At 32.3% G+C, this 22280-nt stretch overlaps 1 protein-coding gene across 5 annotated transcripts in view; it reads right to left on the bottom strand.

Moving 5' to 3' along the window:
* The window catches only part of LOC115881914 (elongation of very long chain fatty acids protein 7-like), a 145683-nt gene that overhangs the window by 9450 nt on the left and 113953 nt on the right, over positions 1-22280 (bottom strand). The window lies entirely within an intron of this gene.

Below are 22280 nucleotides of genomic sequence, written 5' to 3'. Positions count from 1 at the left end.
TAACATCTATTTTGTACTGTTAAATTTAATTAATTAATAAATAAGTTTTTAAAAACAGTTTGTTCAATTATTAAAAGTTGAGTCATGTAAAACCAAGTCAGTTTATTTTATTTAGTTTCTCTATAAGCACCTCGATCTTCACCAATTTTTTACAAATTTTTAGTATCAATATTAGATATCTTTATTTCTGTAATAAGTATAATGACTTGGCACATGAGACCTAAACCTACTGGTTGCGACCAGACAGCTAACATTTAATCCACAAAAATATTTTGAAATTTTTCATTTCTTCCTTTAATTATAAGCTTCAAGTTAACGAAAATTCAAAATTTGAAGTTTGTGACACATCTAAAAGTACCTTCTCAGTGGGCCAATGTCGAAATTCATAAATTTTATATTATAAGTCTTTTATCTATGTTCATAAACTATGATGTGTAATTAATAGATATTTTGGTAATCTAACGAGCTATAGTATGTCCACACGTTTACTAAAAATGAATATTCTTGCTCTATCTACAAGAAAGTTACAGGATAGTCAAAAGTGCCCCTAATACCTTCGAGAAAAGAATGGCACGATTTGCCGTCCGTAGTGCCCCCTGATGCCATAATCACTAATATTTACTTGTTATTTTGTCATAATTTATACGAAAATTATATACTGTTTTCTGTTACTTTTTTTAATTATTACTTATGGAATATACTATTTTATACAGTATGAGTAAGGTTTATATTGAATATTATGTTTCCACAAATCTAACAACAAGTAAGGCGGTTGGCAAACTTTGATGGCGGCAGAGTGAATATGTTTGCTGTAGTGACGATATTCCCAGACATGAAGTATTCAGAAGTATAAACAACATTATTATAAAAGGAAAAAATACTCACCAATTAACGGAATCAAAAAAAAATATATTGATTTAGAAATTATTTTAAAACTATCTACATTCTTTTCTGTTTGAATTATTAACAAAACAAATATTAGCACGGTGTTTAAGAGAGGTTTAACTTATAAACCAAGGTTTATTGAAATAGCTTGAAACTATGGTGTATGGATGCAACTTGTTTGTTCCTAAGACAAAGTCATTAATTCGATATCATACTGTTTTATATAATGCCTTAGCAATAACAGCAGCCTTTGATAGAAACCAACCAAAGACATTATAAATATAGACCGAACATCTCATTCATAAATACTCGTTGGTAGTGTATCAAACATTCCAATGTGTCAAACAAGGACAGAAGAGACAGAGAAGTCTAGAATTTCCGACCCCGGCAACTAGGCGCATTTGGATTGTTCTAATGGCCAGTGGCGTATCGTTTTTTGGAACGAATTTAATTAGTAAAGATTTTTTTTAATTCGAATGAATACTAAAAAAGTAAACATTTTTAACACGTTTAAAACATATTTTAATTATTACAGAATTAAAACTAAATATAAACCTATAATTATGTGACAAAAATTAGCTAGATCAAATCGAATGCTCAAAATGCCTCTTTTCCTGTTAACTGCATAAAATTATTGTCGTTTCAAAAGGATCTCTTCATTTTAAAAGGCATAAATTATGTGGAGCTCTACCTCGAAAAGCAGCAAATTTCTGAGAATTTTTTTTTGTGTTTTAACTGACACAAAATGATAACTAGTTGTTAAATTTGGACTAATTAGACAGCTATGTTCAAGTAACGTTAGAGATATCACAGCCAACTAGATTTTATCAAATAATAAAGATCTACTCAAATCAAATCATGTAAATGAAAACATCTAGGAAAATCTTTGTTTGAGGGGTAGGCAACCTTAATAGTATTTTGAATAGACATGAATTCTCCATTGAATATCGGAATAATATACTGGGTGTTCCATTTAAAATAAAAGAGTAAAATACTTTTGAAGGTGACCAATGTTCAATATTAATTTTGTCTCACCCTGTATGGCTTTTTGGATCATTATTTGATTTAAATTATTATGGCATTAATTTGATTTAAAGTACAATAGTTAATTTAACTACATACCAGGTAAATTCCAATTTAGATAGCTTTTAGTGTAATTAAAATATTGATCTTTATTTCTAGAAAATGTTAAATATGTCAATAACCTTACATATACTTCTCTTATAAAACTCTCCTTTATTTTTCTCCCAGAATCCGATAATCAATTAATATATAGGGTGTTCCATTACAAAAACACACAACTTTGATATGTAACTATTTTGGGGGATACCCTGTAGAACTCTCTATATTTTTAAAAAATGCTCTGAATTAACCTACATATGCTCACAAAATTTCATTTCAATACAATCTGTGTTTCTCCTTGGAGCCTCCGCGGCGTATGAGAGGCGCTACCCTGTATTTTCAATTACTGTTGAGATGAGTAAGAGAAGGCGGAAAAAGTATACTTCCTATCCAAATAATTACATTTGTATCCTTGTCAAAATTATTTAATTTATGTTTTTTATTACAATCAACATTACTCCTAATATATACGCACCGGATGGTAAGGCTAGACTTATTCCGAATTTTACAAAATGCTAATTGCAATAATATTCATACTGCAATGCCATTTTCGTTTTTCGCAACGTATATCTACTAATTAAAACAGCTATGTTTAGATTCTTACAAAATTCTGAAAGCTTTATGCCTAGAGTATTTAACTAATAATTATTATCAAATATCCGTAGGAAATTTGAGAGCAAGTCTCGTTTCCATTAAATTATGCGTTATTTGCAATAAAACTTTCGATTTCGATTATTAAATTGAATTTAAAACTTATAATCTATATAATTTATACAGCAGTAATGAGGTCAAATATTATTGGGCATTTTGTTTTTTTTTATAGTTTTCAAATGATTTATATTAGGATTTGGTAAACCGTTTATTATAAATAAATGGTTTGTTTTCTGCAAAAATTGAATAAGTGAAGAATGTCAGAATGGAAGCAAAATTTGAAAACGAAGTTTTATCTTTAAAGGTACGCGCACACTGACCAGAGCCGCATCGCGCAGCATCGACCGAAGAAAAATATTGTTTGCGTTATTTTCAATGAAGGTGCGCACACTAGCCAGAGCCGCGCGACGAATCGCATCGACGAAAATGCGGCCAGCATTGTTGGGACAGAATGATTTTCTGTAAATGCGGCTAGTGCTGCTGACGTCACGCAATTCCTTCCACTCTACGTAGCGTAGGTAGCCGAAGAGGAGATCAGAAATTCAATATGCTAAGAAAGTTCGCAAATTTTTCATGGCTCATATTGAAATATTGAAAAATGTTTAGTTCATCCTCAATTAAATATGGAAATAATGTGGATTTTTGCCAATATTGTGAACCTATAACTTTCGATTCTTTCTCGTGATTTCTTCTTCTTCTATTAGCAAGGAGCTTATAATTATTTTATTTCTTGTTCGTTGTCATTCATTGTCGAAAAATATTAAAAAACACGCTTATCACCGCAGACAGGACTCCGGAAGCGACTGATGAGAAATTCGATTGGCAAATACGGGTCTAGTAGGGGCAAAAAGAAACAAAATAGCGAATAATGTGGCGCGTTCGGTACGGCTCAGTGTGCGCGACAAGAAAAAAAAGTGCGATTCGTGCGGCGAGTGCGGCTCTGGTCAATGTGCACGCACCTTAAGAATCATATTGTAGCTTTCAGTTTTTAAAAGTAATCCACTCTTTTGCATAGATTTTGCACTAGTACCATTATAATTACAGTTGGGCGTTGAAACCTTTGGTGCAAACTGGTTACAACTGCAAAATAAAACACTAAAAATAACACAATACACTAAAACACTTTACTTTTAACACCAGACGCACGTTTCGCTATTCATATTAGCTCCATCAACAAATGATTAAAACTGTTGGAAAAAAAAATAATTATGGAGGTGCGTCTCAAAAGCTCACCCCTATAACTTTTTTATTTTTTCAGATAAAAAAAACGATATTTGGTATGTTAGTATATGATATAAATTAAGATTGATTGACGTATTCATTTGTTTTCGATCACTTCCTGTTTCGCCGGAAATTACTACAACTTTTGATTTTTAAATGGCACCCTCGGTATTTTTTTATTTTATTGGATAGAAAATGACACTCTGAATCAAATGACATATCAACTTTTGACATATTCGCTCAAAAACAAATTGTATTTTAGGTTTCAATCTAGAGTGCCATGGTTGTATTAAAAACATTAATTTTTAATCAAGGAGCCTTGGAAAAATAGATTTGATCCATCTAATGTTTTAGTGTCTTGTCTTAGCAGGTTAAAAGATGCCTAAATCGTATTTTAAATCATATCCCAATTTTTTTCAAATGGAACGAGGGTAGCTCATTAGCATATTTGGAAAAGGCATTTTTCTACGAATAATTTGATACCACACACTTGGTATTTCGAGTAAAATTGTCGTTATGAACCGCAGATTACAATTTCAAATAAACCATATGCGAAAATGTCAAAAGTTGACATATGATATGTCATTCTATTCAGAGTGTCATTTTCTATCGAATAAAGTAAAAAAATACCGAGGGTGTCATTTAAAAATCAAAAGTTGTAGTCATTTCCGGTAAAACCGGAAGTGACCGAAAACAATTGAATATGTCAATCAATCCTAATTTATATCATATATACTAACATACCAAATCTGGTTGTTTTATCTGAAAAAATAATAGTCATAGGGGTGAGCCACTTTTGAGACGCACCCGGTATAATCATCATCATCATTTTTAGCTTATTCAACCATTTCCAATAATTATGGAGTAGCTTCCCTCACATATTTAGATACTCTCTTTGTCGTTGGGTCCATTGTTGTCTATTGCTGGCTATGCGGGACCAAATTATCCCTGCTAATTTCCTAATATCATGGTCCCATCTCAGGTTCGGTCGTCTTCTAGGTCTCTTAAATCTTCTGCTGTCATTTTTGTGGTCCATCTGTTTTCCATTCTTCTTGCCAGGTATGTTGCCCATTGCCATTTGAAGGATTTGACTCTGTGGATGACATATATTACCTGGGTCTTTTGTCGTATCCACCCTATTCTTTTACGATCTTTCTTGGTTATTCCCAGCATATTTCGTTCCATTGAGCGTTGTATCACGTTGTACGACCTGCAGTTTCCTTATGATGTCCGTTTTAAGTGTCCATGATTGAGTTTTTTCCATATATGTACTCCATGCTAACTTAATTCTTCTGTCGATTTCTGGTAGTAGATATCCCAAGCTGTGCATTAGTTGTCCCAAATATTGTACCTATATATTCTATAAATATGTATTTATTATATTGTATACCAATAATATAAAGAAACATATTGATTTAGTAAAATTTTTGAGCATCATAGCCAAAGCATAATTGTCATCTATAGCAAACAATATCCATGTTTATCTGGGAAATTTACCTGAATTATTACAGAAATATGTGTAATAATTACTAGACAGAACTGTATAATCTAAGTCAAAATAAAAAAAATACAATATACAAAATCAACAAATTTAACGCTCCAATAAATTTGGATCATAAACATGTGATTAGAATTGACAATGGCATTTCATTAATTTGAAATAATATAGCCATTAGCGTTCAATGAAATCGATATACTTAGTAGTTATTAATAGAGCTGGGGTGAGCCGTCACAAGAGCAAAATAAAACACCAATTCGCCACAATACACCTAAACACTTTTAACACTAAAGTAATAGCTTTAAAGCTAGTAATGCCTAATTACATAAAAAAGTCTTTTGGTGTATTGTGGTGAAATAATGTTTTTTAGGCTAATTGTTATTGCTTTTCTTTCTTATGTAGGAACAACTGCTAAATACTAAAACTACTAAAGTAAATAACTCAAAACACTTTTGCACTGGACGCGTGGATCATCAGCAGCTGAAACTTCAAACATTATGGTTTTAATAACGAACGCGGAATGTATATGGGGCTTATTGAAGATAGATAACAATTATTTTCTTTCTTTTAGATTTAGAATATAATTAGAAGATAATTAAAAAAACGTCTCGAGTTCAGATTTATTTATAAAAATACCATTACACATTACCATTACACACTGTTGTCATCATTTTGGTACTATATTGACTATAATAATACCAAAATCAAAACTAATGATTGTAAATATGTCATGTCCAAAACATGAGTCATAATAGTATGTATTAACAATTTCAACCACAAGTAGATAAGTATATTATTATGTAAATAAATAATGTACAGCGAAATAGTTTTATAATCAAGGATACGTTATATACGAAGATGTCTAAAGGAATTATTATGGTATGATTGTCCACAATTTTTTAATTCGTTATTCACTATGACAAAAATTGATTACACAATTGCAATAAAAATATAACACATTAAAATTATCATTAACGGCTGGTCCTCTAGGAAGAACACACCTACCCAAAAGTCAAGATAAAAGGGTAGAAATAAGTGTAAAATTGAGTGCATAATGACAATATAATATTACATTTTATACGATAGAAAACTATAGGTCATTTCTAGCATGAGAACTTTATAAAATATACATAGTATACAGAAGTGTAAAAAGGGCCTCAACCCCTACAAGTGTGCTATTTTCTAAAAGAGTAGGTATATAAGTATTGGTCGAGAGGTAAACCGCTGCTCGAATCGTGTACACCAAATGGATTTTTTTCTCAAAAAATTCCAAAAAATTCCAAAAAATTCCAAAAAATTCCAAAAAATTCCAAAAAGTTCCAAAAAATTCCAAAAGATTCCAAATAATTCCAAATAATTCCAAATAATTCCAAAAAATTCCAAAAAACACACAAGCATGATATATGTATACAGGGTGTTTATTAAACGAATTTAAATATTTAAGGGGTCAATTTTAAGAACAAAACTTCATATGAATATTATACCTAGATAGATTCCTATATGTATCCTAAACGTTGCGATTTTACCACCAAGTTACTATATTAAAGACAGACAAGATCTACGCTCTCTCCCACAATAATATACATTTTCCTTAGGTAAAACTGGTTTTTATTAAGTTACAAATTTTTAAACTGCAAATAAAAAATAAACAAAAACATTAACGCTTAAAACAACCTATACTAAAGTTACAAGTCAGTCTAATAAGTCTTATTTTACAAACGCAAGTTATAATAAATAATATTAGGTACGGTTACAGCTATAAGTTTTAGGACAGTAAGGTTATAAAAATGTGTCATTTTAAATTTAAATTCTATGTTCTTTAATGAGCTTCACAACCAAAACTGCCCTAAAACATTTGGCTGTAACTGTACCTTTTAATTAGTTAAAATATGTACGTAGTATAGGTAGATTGAGTGAGCTGGCTTAGCCGATTGCTATGTAGTACTATTAGGTACTTAAAAATACAAACCAACGATACTACGCACATTCGCACATCTAAATTTTTTTTTCAAGAAAAACACCACACATACAAAACAATTTTAAGGTAGTATCAGGCATAGCTACTTTTGTTGCGCAGCACATTAAAAAACTGCGCAACTTGATCTGCTGCAAGTGTGAATATCTAGGTAACCTACAGTAAAAGTTTTATTCATCCTGTAACTTCCATCTTCCATCCGTAACTCCACCCGTATTTATAAGAACTTTTTCATATTTTTTGATAAGGAATCCCCAATGTATACTTACTTATATAAATATACTACTTAATTAACACTTTGGCCAGTTAAAGACATCAAAAAGCTTTAAATGTTGTAAAATAAATATACACCACTTAATTTTAGTGTACTGCTCATTGACAGAAAACACAAATAGTATATAAAAATATCTTTAAACATTAAAAGTAGAAACATTTGTTCCTTATGTACGTTCTGTTACTCCGATGTTAAATAAATATTAAATAACTCGAACATGTTAACAAAACTAAATTGCACACGGAAAACCTTCGCTTACGAAATTATTTATCAATTATCAAGAAACGGATTACCTTAACATTCCGCGCACTACCGATTTTCGCAATGGATAAGTAAATATGCAGCAACCAGAGAAACTATGTACCTACATTAGAAAATGCATAATTTGTAAGATATTCCTCATAAATCAACACCGAATTCATTAACATGGTTTTCTTGTTTTACCTACTATTCCCACCGTTCTAAAATTGAAAGTTATGATACTGAAGAATATAGCGGCAAGAGAATATTTTATATACCTAAGTATATTACGATATAAAGTAATTTTTACAATACCATATTATAAGCATGGTACATAACACATCAGAAAATTCCATATATCAATAATACTATCGATAAAGCTAATTTTCTTAAGGGCAACGGCCCAGCTCCGTCAAAACACCGGTTCCCATTAGGACATCGAAGTTAAGCGACGTAAGGCGATACTAGTGGATGGACGGGTGACCGGTTCGAAACTCTGTATCGTGCTGTTGTCCAGTAAAGGCAAAAGTGTAAAATCTATTGACACACACTGCTCATTCACGCCGGTTCAAGGCCGGATGATATCGGATATCTCGCGAATAAGAGTTGATTTAGATAGACACTTGCCAAGTCGATAGGCCATTGACCATGATATGGCCGAGGACCGCAATTCGGATTCCGCGTAAACAAAGTAGGCCCCTCCAGATTAGCCCTGGCAGTAAAAAGACGTTAACTGAAAGCTTTACTATAATTTTCTTAAGAATATTTATACATATTTAACATTTATCAGCCGAACAATAGAAGACGATCTTCCACTAGCCATACCATTCATAGACTATCTATCTATCTATCTATCGTATGGCTAAACATCACAACAAAACATGGAATTACAATCACTGTAGAAGTAAAGAGCAGGAAACAAATATGTGTGCAAACAATAATAATAGTCTGACCAGAGTCTAAAATGTACAAACGAATATACATATAACAAGTATTACAAACAAACATCTAAATTACGGATGTATTCGACTACACTGTCTGTAGCTTCCAGGAAATCATCAAAGGGACCGGAATAGGATCTTAACGGGCATGCTTCTACTATGTGCCGGATAGTTTGTCTGCAGGTGTTGCAGTCGCATTCTGGGGAAGCTGACTTTCCCCATTTAAACATAGAATCGGCACACCTCCCATGATTTGTCCTTATCCGGTTTAAAGCAGACCATGTTTTACGTGGCATGACAAAGCCTGGTGGGTTCTGAGTTATAGCCGGCATGTTCCCGGCGTGGTCTGGTAACTCTGATTCCCATTCCCTAATCCATGACTTCGTTAATTTAAAACCGTCCCGGAGTAAGCTGCTTGCGGTTGTTAATGTTGGACGTCTTGAACGAAGTCTGTTCCTATCCAGGTCATGGACATCCAAATGTATCGGCAGTTGCGGCATGTTAGTAATTTTAGTGTATTATCTAAAAAGTGCATACTGCCTGCGTATATGTGGTGGAGGAATATTACTTAGCCATTGGGTGGAAGCCATTGGGTGGGAGTTGATTTTATTGTTCCTGATATAATACGCATTGTGTTGTTCAAATGGACGTCCACCTTTCCTGTGTGAGAACTATTGAGCCACACCGGGGCACAGTACTCAGCAGTAGAGTAAACCAAACCCACCGCAGAGAAGCGCAAGGTACTCGCGGATGACCCCCACGTGGTGCCGTATAATTTATGGAGGATATTATTCCGAGTGTTGAGCTTAGCTGCAGTTTGTGTGAGGTGCTTCTTAAAGGACAAGGTCCTATCTAGTGTAATGCCTAAATATTTTGGGGTGTTGTTGTGGGACAGCCAGTTACCTTCAAACCTTATTTTAAGTTCTTGGTTTGCTAATTTATTATTAAGATGGAAACAACTAACTTCCGTCTTTACCGCGCTCTGTTGCAACCTCCACTGGCGGAAGTAGTTTCCCAGGGAATACAGGTCTTCCGCAAGAACAGCCTCTGTCTCCTCGAGGTTTTTGTGTCTTGTCTATCGCCCAATCGTCCGCATACCCAAATTTTCTAGCTGAAGTAGCAGGCATATCAGCGATATATAAATTAAACAGCAATGGAGCTAAGACAGAACCTTGTGGCAATCCATTATTAAGTTTCATCTTTTTGCTCTCTTTCTCTCCCAGTTTTACCTGAAAGAGTCTATTTCGGAGCATATCGTCGACCAGGCTGACCGTCAGCCTGGTCGACGCATCCCATCCCCTTCGGCAGGGGATTTCTTTAGCTAGCTTACAGATCAGTCCCTGTCTCCAAACTGTATCGTACGCCGCGGTCAAGTCAATAAAAGTAGCTGTTGTTTTTTCTTGGCGTTGAAATCCTGCTTCGATGTAAGTTGTTAGGGACAGAACCTGATCCACGCAGCTACGTCCAGGACGAAAGCCAGCCTGTTCAATCGGTATACTCTCTATTATCTTTGGGCTTACTCTGTTGTAGATTAGTCTCTCCAGAAGCTTGTAGATTGTGCTCAGCAGTGCGATTGGGCGATAACTTTGTGGACTTTCAAAAAATTTAAGTCATTAAAATTACAAACAGAACATACATGGACAATTCCAGAACACAAAAAAAGCGTATCGATAAAATTTTACAATAGGAAGATTGTAAAGATATATCCTAACGCAGTAATAAAAGCCCTAGCGAAACATGATATTTATAGGTCTTATATAGAAACTCTCGCCAAAATATACAAAGCAGCCAAAGCAAGAGTAATGATATATAAAACAACTACAGAGTTCCTAACTGGCAAAGGAGTAAGACAGGGAGACACGATATCCCCAAAGCTGCTTACAGCAATACTAGAAGAACTCTTCCATCAACTGGACTGGACCGACAAAGGATTAAAAATAGATGGGGAATATCTTAACCATCTTAGATTGGCTGATGACATAATCCTAATTGCCAACAGTCCTGAGGTACTACAAGCACAAATCAATGAACTAAATACAGCCAGCAACGAAGTGGGTCTCAAAATTAATTTAATAAAAACTAAACTAATGTACAGGGTGGGTCAAATTCGACGCTTTTAAATGGAAACACCCTTTTCTATAGGAGATAGACGAAAACTAATATCGGTGTCTGGAGCTCAATTTTCATCAAAAACATGATGGTGAAAACCGCACATCAATATCTGTTACCGTTTCGGAGTTACGGGGTGTTTTTCAAAAATGTGCATTTTTAACAAATCGCTGTAACTTTTTTGCTATCGAAAATTTTGTATTTCTATAAAAACATTTCCAACGCACCTTTTTACCTAGAATTTAATGGTTTAAGTATAATTTTTTTAAAATTAATAATTGAAAAGTTATCAACAGAAAAATTGATTTTTTATTTGGGACACCCTCTATATTTTTAATTGACTGAAAAGAATTTAAAATTACCTTTCCAAAAATATAGCACACTTGATATTTTGTTATAATCCCCTTCGAAATACAGAATTTTTAAAAGTTCGCCACTTTTAACTAGTAGGCTTTGGGCCCTTTATTGATGATATGCCCTTAATGGAACTCGAAAACATATTTTTCCAGCAAGACGACGCACCGCCTCTGATCGATGAAGTTATCAGCAAATTTTTGCATCCAATTTCAAGAATAATTGAATAGCCAACCAAGATTCCAGCCGTTGGCCGTCGAGGCCGCCTGACTTAGTGCCCATGGATCTAATCCTATCGATATATTTGCGGAAAAATAAAGGTTCCTTATTCTTCCGTATAATCTAGATAAGAATTAGAAATACTTAGCAGTTATGAGAGGGTATCTTTCACCCCCACTGAGTTAAGGAATTCCGCGAGAAATGTTCAAAAACTGCCCCGTCTGTCCATAACAGAAAACGGTCGTTATGTCGAACACCTATAGCAAAATCTCATGTCTTGGTTTGCTACTTATTTTTCTTGTTATTAGATATAGTTTAAATGTTTTGATGTTGATTAATTATATTTTAAATAGTTATAAAATTCTGCATCTCTCATAGCAAATATTATTTTGGTTTTAATTGATGCTCACAGCTAGATTTTTTTGCATTACAGCCGGTGCCGTTCAAAGCCTACTCATTTAAAGCGGGCGAATTTTTATAGATTCTATATCTCGAAGAGGAATCGAGCAAAATATCAAGTGTGTTATATTTTTAGAAAGGTAATTTTAAATTATTTTCAATAAATTAAAAATATACAGGGTGTCCCATATAAAAAATAAAATTTTCTGATGATAATTCTTAAATTATTAATTTAAAAAAAATTATACTTAAACCATTAAATTCTACGTAAAAAGGTGCTTTGGAAATGTTTTCATAAAAATACAAAATTTTCCATAACAAAAAAGTTACAGCGATTTGTTAAAAGTGCATATTTTTGAAAAACTCCCCGTAACTCCGAAACGGTAACAGATATCGATATGCGGTTTTCACTATCATGTTTTTGACAAAAAATGAGCTCCAGACACCGATATTAGTTTTCGTCTATCTCCTATAGAAAAGGGTATTTCCATTTAAAAGCGTCGAATTTGACCCACCCTGTACAACGAACTACCGAAGAGAAAATACATTCTAATAAATAACACAACACTGGATATAGTCGAAGATTATACTACATATATTTTGGACAACTGATACACAACTCGGGATCTCTACTACCAGAAATCAACAGAAGAATTAAATTAGCATGGAGTACTTATGGAAAAAAACTCAATCACATTCATATCTAGAATGCCACTTTATCTAAAGAAGAAAACATACGACCAAAGTGTACAACCTGTCAAGACCTATGCATGCGAAATCGGGATACTTAAAGCGGATATCATAAGGAAACTGCAGGCCGCACAACGCTCAATGGAACGAAATATGCTGGGAATAACCAAGAGAGACTGTAAAAGTATAGAATGGATACGACAAAAAATCCAGGTAATAGATGTCATCTACAGAGTCAAATCCCTCAAATGGCAATGGGCGGGATACCTGGCAAGAAGAACGGACAACAGATGGACCACACAAATTACAGCATGGTAGCCACAAGGAATTAAGACATCTAGAAGAAGACCGAACCTGAGATGGGACCATGATATTAGAAAATTAGCAGGGATAACTTGGGCCCGCATAGTCAACAATAGACAACAAAACCACAAATTACCTAATTTGTGACAAAACTACAAAGAGCGTATCTAAGTGAAGGAGGCTACACCATAATTGGAAATGATTGAATAAACTGAAAATAATGATGATATTGATTTAACATTTATTTGATTTCTATTAGTCCAAATAAGGTCTCTAGGCCAAGAAAAATTCGATAATGTAGCCACAAAATTAAAGTAAAAAAAATAGATAAGATTTCAAAATAAAAATTTGATTCTTTTATTTTGATTTATTCGTTAAAGTTTACTTCAAGGGAATGTAGAACAACATAATGAACAAAATATATAAATGCTTCTAGGTTCAGCCTAATCACGTTTTATTTACAGTTTACAATTAAGTTCCAAATCAGCATTCAGCATTTTCTTGACAAATTGGCGAAGGCTACGACTTAAATTAGTTTACGTTCTCATGTTTTTACAGTTCGAAATTATATTATAGTTCGAATTTTATTATAGCAATTAGTATCTAGGTATCTAGTATCTATAGCTTCCTACTGATAAATTCTATAATAATGTATTTTGTAATATGCTATACAGTTTGTGGCTATAAGATTAGTTATTAACTTTATTCTGTTGGTTTTTATATTATTTTGTATTTGTGTAAGTCTGGTTCTAGGTATTTTGGAAACTTAGAAAGGAATATAACTTCATGAAATGTCATTCTAACAGAATGTCGACTGTTAATAATAGACGTAATACGAAAAACTAAAGAGTTTTTGAACAGTTGTGTTATTATTTTTTTTTTGCTTCTGGCAATGGGAGGAGATACGTCTCTTGAAACTAAGTAAACTAACTTTTTGTCGGATTCGTAAATTTGTTTTACTAGTAAAAAATCACTGCTAAACTGGAGGTTTCCGTTTGTATATTGTATTCAAGAAAATAGTGTTTACAAAAAATAACGATTTTATTTTGTAGGTTTTCTTTCAGTGGCGAAAAAACAAGAATTGTTTTTTTTAAATGAACCCACCGCTAGTGATATGAGAAAATACAAGACCAAGACTCGCCTTGATCTTCATCTTGGTCTGGCAGATAAGAAGTGGTGCTTGTCGTGGTCTTGGCGTCTTGGCAGGGTTGCAGAGTGTTTCGAAGTTTATCAAAATTTAAATGGTTGGAGAAAATTATTGGCGAAATGAAATTAAAAAATAGGTCATTCCCTGTCATTCCCATCGAAATTTGAACCCGCGAACCTCGATACAAAACAGGCGATTTATGCTACTTTATGAATGCCTAGAGAGGGGTGCAACTTCAATGCAAATTCATCAATTGCTAACTTGCATTGAAAATACCGGGTGAGTCTCAAAAGTGGCTCACCCCTATAATATTTTTATTTTTTCAGATAAAAAAACGAGAATTGATATTTTAGTATATGACTGATATATATGATAAATTAAGATTAATTGACATACACAAAATTGTGTTTGGTCACTTCCTGTTTCACTGGAAATGACTACAACTTTTGATTTTTAAATGACAACCTCGGTATTTTTTTACTTTATTCGATAGAAAATGACATTCTGAATAGAATGACATATCATATGTCAACTTTTGACATTCTCGCTTAATAAAAAATTGTATTTTATAATTCAATCTAGAATTTCTATGTTAAAAAAGCTAATTCTTAATCAAGGAGCCTTGGAAAAATAGATTTGATCGTCTCATGTTTTTAGGGTCTTCTCCTGGCCAGTTAGAAAATGCTCAAATCGTATTTTCAATCATATCTCAATTTTTTCAAATGGAACGAGGGTGGCTCATTAGCATATTTGGAAAAAGCATTTTTTTACGAATAATTTGATACCATACACTTGGTATTTCGAGTCAAATTTTCGTTACGAACCGCAAATTATAATTTCAAATAAACCATATGCGAAAATCTCAAAAGTTGACATATTATATGTCATTTAATTCTTGAGTGTTATTTTCTAGCGAATAAAGTAGAAAAATACCGAGGGTGCCATTCAAAAATCAAAAGTTGTAGTCAATTCCGGTGAAACAGGAAGTGACCGAAAACAATTGAATACGCCAATCAGTCCTAATTTATATCATATACTAACATACCAAATTTCGTTTTGTTAACTAAAAAAATAAAAAAGTTATAGGGGTGAGCCGCTTTTTAGACGCACCCAGTATAGACATCTGTTAATTATTACGACACGTGGAAAATATAAATCTAAGAACAGAGTCGCATGCATCAGCTAGTTAATAAGTTTTTAAGCAACTATAGAAAAATATTTAACTACGGATAATTCCCATATGATTATTAGAAAAAAAATGTAGATTTTTAATTAATTTTCTGACATTAAAAATAATGGCCGATTTTAAGTCTTCAACCATAAAATTTTGTGTTGTTTTAAGTAGCGCGTAACCGAGAATATTTACAATTTATCGGCAATTTTTGAGCTAATACACTCACCGTGCATAAAAAACGGGCACTTTAAAATTTTCATGTATTTTAAAGTCTAATACACGGAAAAAAATCATTTCTGTTTTCAAGAACAAGCATACACTTAAAATTTTACACTTTCTTTAAGGATAGTATTCTTTCCATGAGTACAACAAATATTTGGATCTATTTTACTTTTACACTTACTTTTTAAATATAGTTATAGTCATTTTAAGTAATTTTAAATCTAAAAAAAAGAATAAAATTACTTATATTTTAGAAAAACTTATATTACTATCAAGTGAATAAATCCTTTAGCAAAGAAGAAACTATTATTAAATGAAGTATAAATACTTTTATATAATAAGTATTCTTAACTTGTTTAAAACTTTTACTTGAAATCGGTGTATACTTTAAATAAGCACATTATTCTCGGCGCGAGAATAACACCCCATTTCCAAGAGTTACTATTCTTATAATAGCTTTGTTCGGGTTCTTGTTATTACCGATTCTGAACCGTCCTAGAGCTCTGCAGCGCATGCGCAAATGAAATAATGTCTCCATATTTCCTTCTGCGCATACGCATCACAGTTCTAGGACGGTTCAGAATCGGTAATAAGAGAAACCCGAAGTCAGCTATTAAGTAATCATCCCCAACAACAACAACGCAACGTGCATTCCTGATTCCTACCTTCATTTCATTGGTGCGACACGAGACGCGCCGACTAGCCGGGTAGTTTATAAAGTTTTTTTGTTATCGTTTGTGTTTGTGATATGTGAAAATGGAGGACCTTCTTCAGGCATGGGAGATGTCGGATTTGATCCCAAAATTTCAAGGTAAGTTTAGCAATAATCCTACATTATTTGATGATATTGGTTGGAGGTTAGGGAGATTCCATTTTAATATGCATTATTTCTTATACACTGGTGGTAAACTAGGTATGTACGCGTTTGGAATGATTCAATTATGTTTTACTAATTTTTATTATCGTTTCTCGTTTTTAATTAGCGATGCCGCTGTTCAATATCTACCTATATTGGGAAATTACACAGTTTTATTGTATTTTCTTATTACGAAAAGCATATAATTTGGTAGGTGATGTTTGGCTAATATAATTTAAAAAGTATTAACCATATTCGGGGTTATTCTGGTGATATTTCAATATTCCATACCTACTGTAAATGGAAATTAAAATTTTTAGCATGTCCCAACTCTATTATATTCATGTATGTTACCGATCATACTCGATTTTAGGATAAACTAATTTTTGCTAGGCGAAATCGGGGTATCCAAAGAGACGCAGGTTTGAAAAACTATCATGCCGCGCTTAAAGATTTTAGATAAGGAAAAAATTTTACCAAAACAAGAGTTTCTAACAAGATCGAACCCGAACCATCGAAAGCATTACAACACGTTACCGAATTTTGTGAAAGCTATGTATATAGTTTTTCGAACCCGCTTAATATTCGGCCTAGGAAAAACTAGTTTATCCTAAAATCGGGTTTGTTCGGTTCCGAAATAATGCATATTAAAATGGAATCCCCCCTAACCTCCAACCAATGCCATCAAATAATGTAGGATTATTGCTAAACCTATCTTGAAGTTTTGGGATCAAATCCGCGTCATCTCCCATACCTGAAGAAGATCCTCCATTTTCACATATCACAAGCACAAACGATAACAAAAGCTTTATAAACTAGTCATTAGACATTACGATATACTCGATTAGAAATCACTATACGAGCCCTAACAACTAAATGTTCGGAAAAACAAAAATTTTTTAAAAACCTTTATTTTCATTAACTGAATTATTTACGTTTAAGAAATACATTAAAAATATATTAAAATCTAACATTTCTAATGAGTATTTAAATAGTTTAGTTTCTATAAACATTAAAATAAACTGTAGGTCAATAAATAAACAAAAATATTGCACAATATCGTGACTACTAAATGTTCGTACACTTTAAAAAATAACTGTTCTAATATGGCGTTACATCAGCATGAACTTTTGAAACCACTGCATGTCTGTTTGGCATTGTTTTTATTAATGATTGGCATACGCCAGAGTAAAAATTTTGCCATAATTCACTTAATATCATCGTCAAATGGGTAACGGTTTCTTGGGGATTGTGGCACAATTTTTGTTTTGTTTTATGCCACATGACTCGATAACATTAAGGTCCGGACTGTGCGAAGGCCATGTGGGGACCTTGATGTTCATGTCCCTAAACCATTTTTTAGTAGTTTTAGCCATATGGCATGCCCCGCCATCCTGTTGAAATATAAAATTCATATCCTTGGCACAAAACTGTTTTTCAAAATTTCTTGATATTTTGACACATTAGTTGTGCCTTTCTGCCACCTCATACCTTCTTAGACCCACCGCGGATATAAACTCTAAAAGCATAATGTCTTTAGGAAATTCCACTGTCCATCTTTCATAAAGATCATGCATGCGTGCAGATGTAATCCTTGAACTTGCAATTTGCGATTAGAATTATCACCCTCGGATTGGAATTTCTGATGTTACAAACTACAAAAATTACATTAAGGTAAAATATTTAATTATTTCCCAATCCGACGCTAATAATTCCAATCGCAAATGGCAAGTGCACGAATTACATGTGCACATGAGCCACCTTAATATCGATATAATTAACACCGCTAGAGTGTCTATTTGATAAAGATTGCCTCAAAAGAGGACAGTGAAATTTCCTAAAGACATTATGATTTGAAGGAGTATGTCCAAAATAGGCCCAGAAAAGTATGAGATTGTAGAAGGCATAATTGATGCGTCAAAAAATTAAAATTTTTTGAAAAATATTCTTGTGTCAAGTGGGAAGGACAAAGGTCCTTGTAACCAATTGTTCTGGTAAAGACCAGGACAATAATTTAACATTTCAACAGGATGGCGGGGCATGAAACTACTAAAAAATGGTTTAGGGACATAAACATCAAGGTTCCCTCATGGCCTTCGCACAGTCCGAACCTTAATGTTATCGAGACATGTGGCATAAAACAAAACAAAAATTGTGCCACGATCCCCAAGAAACCGTTGCCTATTTGACGATGATATTAAGTGAATTATGGCAAAATTTTTACTCTGGCGTATGTCAATCATTAATAAAAACAATGCCAAACAGGCTTGCAGTGGTTGCAAAAGTTCATGCCGATGTAACGCCATATTAGAACAGTTATTTATTAAAGTGTCCGAACATTTAGTTGTCACTATATTGTGCAATCTTTTTATTTATTTATTGGCCTGCAGTTTATTTTAATGTTTATAAGAAACTAAACTATTTAAATACTCATTAGAAATGTTAGATTTTAATATATGTTTAATGTATTTCTTAAATGTAAATCATTCAGTCAATGAAAATAAAATGTTTTAATAAATTTTTGTTTGTCCGAACATTTAGTTGTTAGGGCTCGTATACTTAAAGTAGGACAAAAGGTATTTGAAACAATAAAAAGTAAAGTTCAATAAAGATTAAATAAACTTTTTTAGAAAATGGTATTTTATATGCAAAACTTACTAATCTCTTTTTAAGTCTAGCAAACTCTTGTAACGATAGTAACTAACCTAAGAGTAAGAAGAAGCTTTATTTCAGAACAAAGTAATTATTACATGTACACAAAGAATTTCTATACTTAATGCCATAATTTGCTAATTTACAAATAAGTATAAGTAGTACTCGAAACAAGATTTTATCTAGAATTGTCTGGAGTGTAGTTATAATCTTAATTTCAATACTAGGTAAATCTTAAATAAAAGATAAATTTTCTTAGCTTCTAAGGATAAGATTAACTTGAAAAGAAGTATAACTAGATTTGCGGAATGGGGAAACTAGCATATCGTTGGTTCAAGATTAATAATCTTTAAGCCAGTTTAGTTTTTTTTCCGTGTATATTTTGTTCTAGTGGGCCGATTTTGATGATATTTTAGCAGTTTGTAGCTAAATTATTTGACTTTTCTTTATCTCTTTCTAAATTAAAAATAAAAGTTTCCATCTGTCAATTATAGGTATACGAGGGAAAACAGAATGTTGATATTTTGGTAAAAGTTTGAAACACCCTGTGGAATATGTTGACAAAGCAAGGAATTTAAAAATATTTTTTATCATCTAGGTAAGTCTTTTCTCGATAGTTTTTTTTATTCATAGCTTTATTTTTGTTGGAGATATTCGCTTTTGAATAAGATAACAATTTAAAGCAGTTTTAGCCTTAATTTTGTGTATTCTTCAACACACTTAAAAAATAATGTTTATTGTTTTTAATGTCACTGTTATTGAAAAGTCATATTACTATTGTTTATCGACGTTTACTTGAGTAGAAATTATTTTAATTTCTGAAGTATCGGCTATTGCTGCTTGAATTGATCATGGTAGAGATCAACTTTTGGACTTAAACCATATCAGCTAGTCTAACTGCCCAACAGATATTAATAATACTAGCTTTTTCCCGCGACTACGTTCGCGTTACACCTCGAATCGTTCATGCCTTGATTTAAATGATTGTTTACCTATAGATAGAGCTAGTGAACCTTACAAAAATCCACTATTTATACTATGATTTTAACAGTTTTAGAGCTATTCGAATTTCATATGAAAGTTTGCAATTGTGGATTTTCGGATTTTCTGGGTATTATACAAGGCGAGTCTTGAATAAGTGCAAATATTTTCAAAGATGGTAGATCTCGATAAAAAAATTTATTTAACCGTTTTTCAAATAACTCCAAAGTAATCGAGTTATGTTACTTTAAAAATTTCCAAAAAAATATTTTCTGCTTAATTTTTGAGAACCACTGGATCTTTTTGGGCTTTTCTGTCTGATAAATTTTATCTACTACCTATGTTGCCGTATTATCAAGAAATTATGGATTTTAACTAAAAACTAAAAAAAAAAATTTTTCAAAAAATTCCCATTTTTCAAAAAAAATTGGAGAAAAAAATTGTGTTGCTGGGGTGATAGTCGTGTTTCTGGAGTCAAAATATACTACCGCTAAAAACATTTGCACTTATTTAAGACTCGCCCTGTATATCCTTTAAAAAAATCGATTTTGTTATTTTTGACTTATTACACATTTTTTACTTAAAATTTATAAAGAGCCATCAATAGGCTAATTTCAAGAGCATTTTTATTCTCTTTAAATATTATCATGTATTTAAAAAAATCCTAATGTTTTAGAACTCGAACCAAAGTCCAATTTTTCCAAAATCCGAAAAAAGAAAATCTCTCGAAAATAATAAATAGTGAAATGACTATTTACCCTCTATGCATAGAATCCTTATGGTCCCAAATAAACTGTATTACTAAAATAAATAACTTTGACATAATATGTCAAAGCTATTTATTCAATTTCTTTTTGATGATTTTCTTAAATTTTACTTTATATTACAGTTAATATTATTATATTACAAGTTTTCAATTGAATATTTGAAGTTTTCAATTGTCACTTTTCTTGATATACTCCCCTGATTTATTTTTATTTTTCAAGAGCATTAATATTCTCTTTATACGTTATTTTTTATTCCTAGAAGGATGGTTTGAAAAAGAAATATTTCGTTCATATTATTGATGTCACTAAATAATCCCTTGTATAAAATTGTATACTTCTAGATGCTATAGTAATGCATTTTCGTACAGCAAACTCTCACTCCCTATTCTACTCCCTAAGGGTATGGATTTCATAAATTCGCTAATAATTAACTCATGTCTTTTAAATTTTCCTTTGTGCAAATTTTTATGTGTATAATCCAGAGAAGGTTTATATAAATTTTTACTAACTTTACCCATTTGGTTGATGAATTTAAAAAATCTCTTCTTAATTCTATCTGTAGAATTTCATTCTTCTAGACCAGATAACAGATGATCTAGACCAGAATTTTACACTCTAAGGGGATGAATTTCCAAAAATCGCTTCGCGTAGCTAATTCAATAATCACTAATGTCATTTAAACGAACATTTGTGCTAATATTTATGTATCTAAAACTGACGGAATTAACTGACCCCTAAAATATCTAAAAACTTGATATATAATTCATAGATAAATGAAACAAGTTTAGATTGGAAAGTGCCCATAAGGACAATGTAAACACTATTTGGCGCTATTCTTGCAACGGTCGCGACCCAAAACTTTTGAAAATTTCGGAGCGGTTCGGCTTTTTCCGGAATTATATCGCCAAATATTGTTTATTCAAATTTATTATTGTTTTCGTTTAATTTTATAAATAAAATACAGTGGGTTGCATACAAGAAACTTTATTTTATATAAGGACGCATATATGAAATAAATATGAAACATTGGAAACCGACGTTATGCCACGATCCACGATGGTTTTTGCACTTCACAGTTCACAGCACAGCTTTTAAGTTTTTTAATGCCACTTTTTCACAATTATTACCGGTTGGAGTAAATAAAACTTGAATTAAACTCACAAGATAGCAATAATTACTTTGAGAATGGACGCTATAAACACTTTTCGGAATTTCTTTAATGAGAGCGGTTTAGATTTTGAAAGATTATTATGATTTTTGAAGATTCTGACTTTGACAAGAGAAAATTATTTATGTTTTTGTTTGCCGTTGTTCTTAGCGACCGCTATAGCAGCGCCAGATCGCGTATAACGGTCGCGACCCAAAATAATTTCGCAACCTAAAATTTTTACGGGCTTTCCAATCTAAACTTGTTGCATTTATCTATGATATAATCTAACTGACACACCACTGACAATGACAAATAATTTATTTCTGGAGGTATTGTGTGTAGGTATTTTTCAGGTATGTTTTAGTATTTAGTCGTTTTGCACAAAGAAATAGCAATTAAACAATATAAAAATACTCCATAACAAATCTAGACATATATACTTTTCATTTA

Source organism: Sitophilus oryzae, unplaced genomic scaffold (genome assembly GCF_002938485.1).
Source record: "Sitophilus oryzae breed Bouriz unplaced genomic scaffold, Soryzae_2.0 scaffold_1744_pilon_pilon, whole genome shotgun sequence".
In the NCBI taxonomy this organism is placed as follows: domain Eukaryota; kingdom Metazoa; phylum Arthropoda; class Insecta; order Coleoptera; family Curculionidae; genus Sitophilus; species Sitophilus oryzae.
This window is presented reverse-complemented; position numbering and strand designations above follow the sequence as displayed.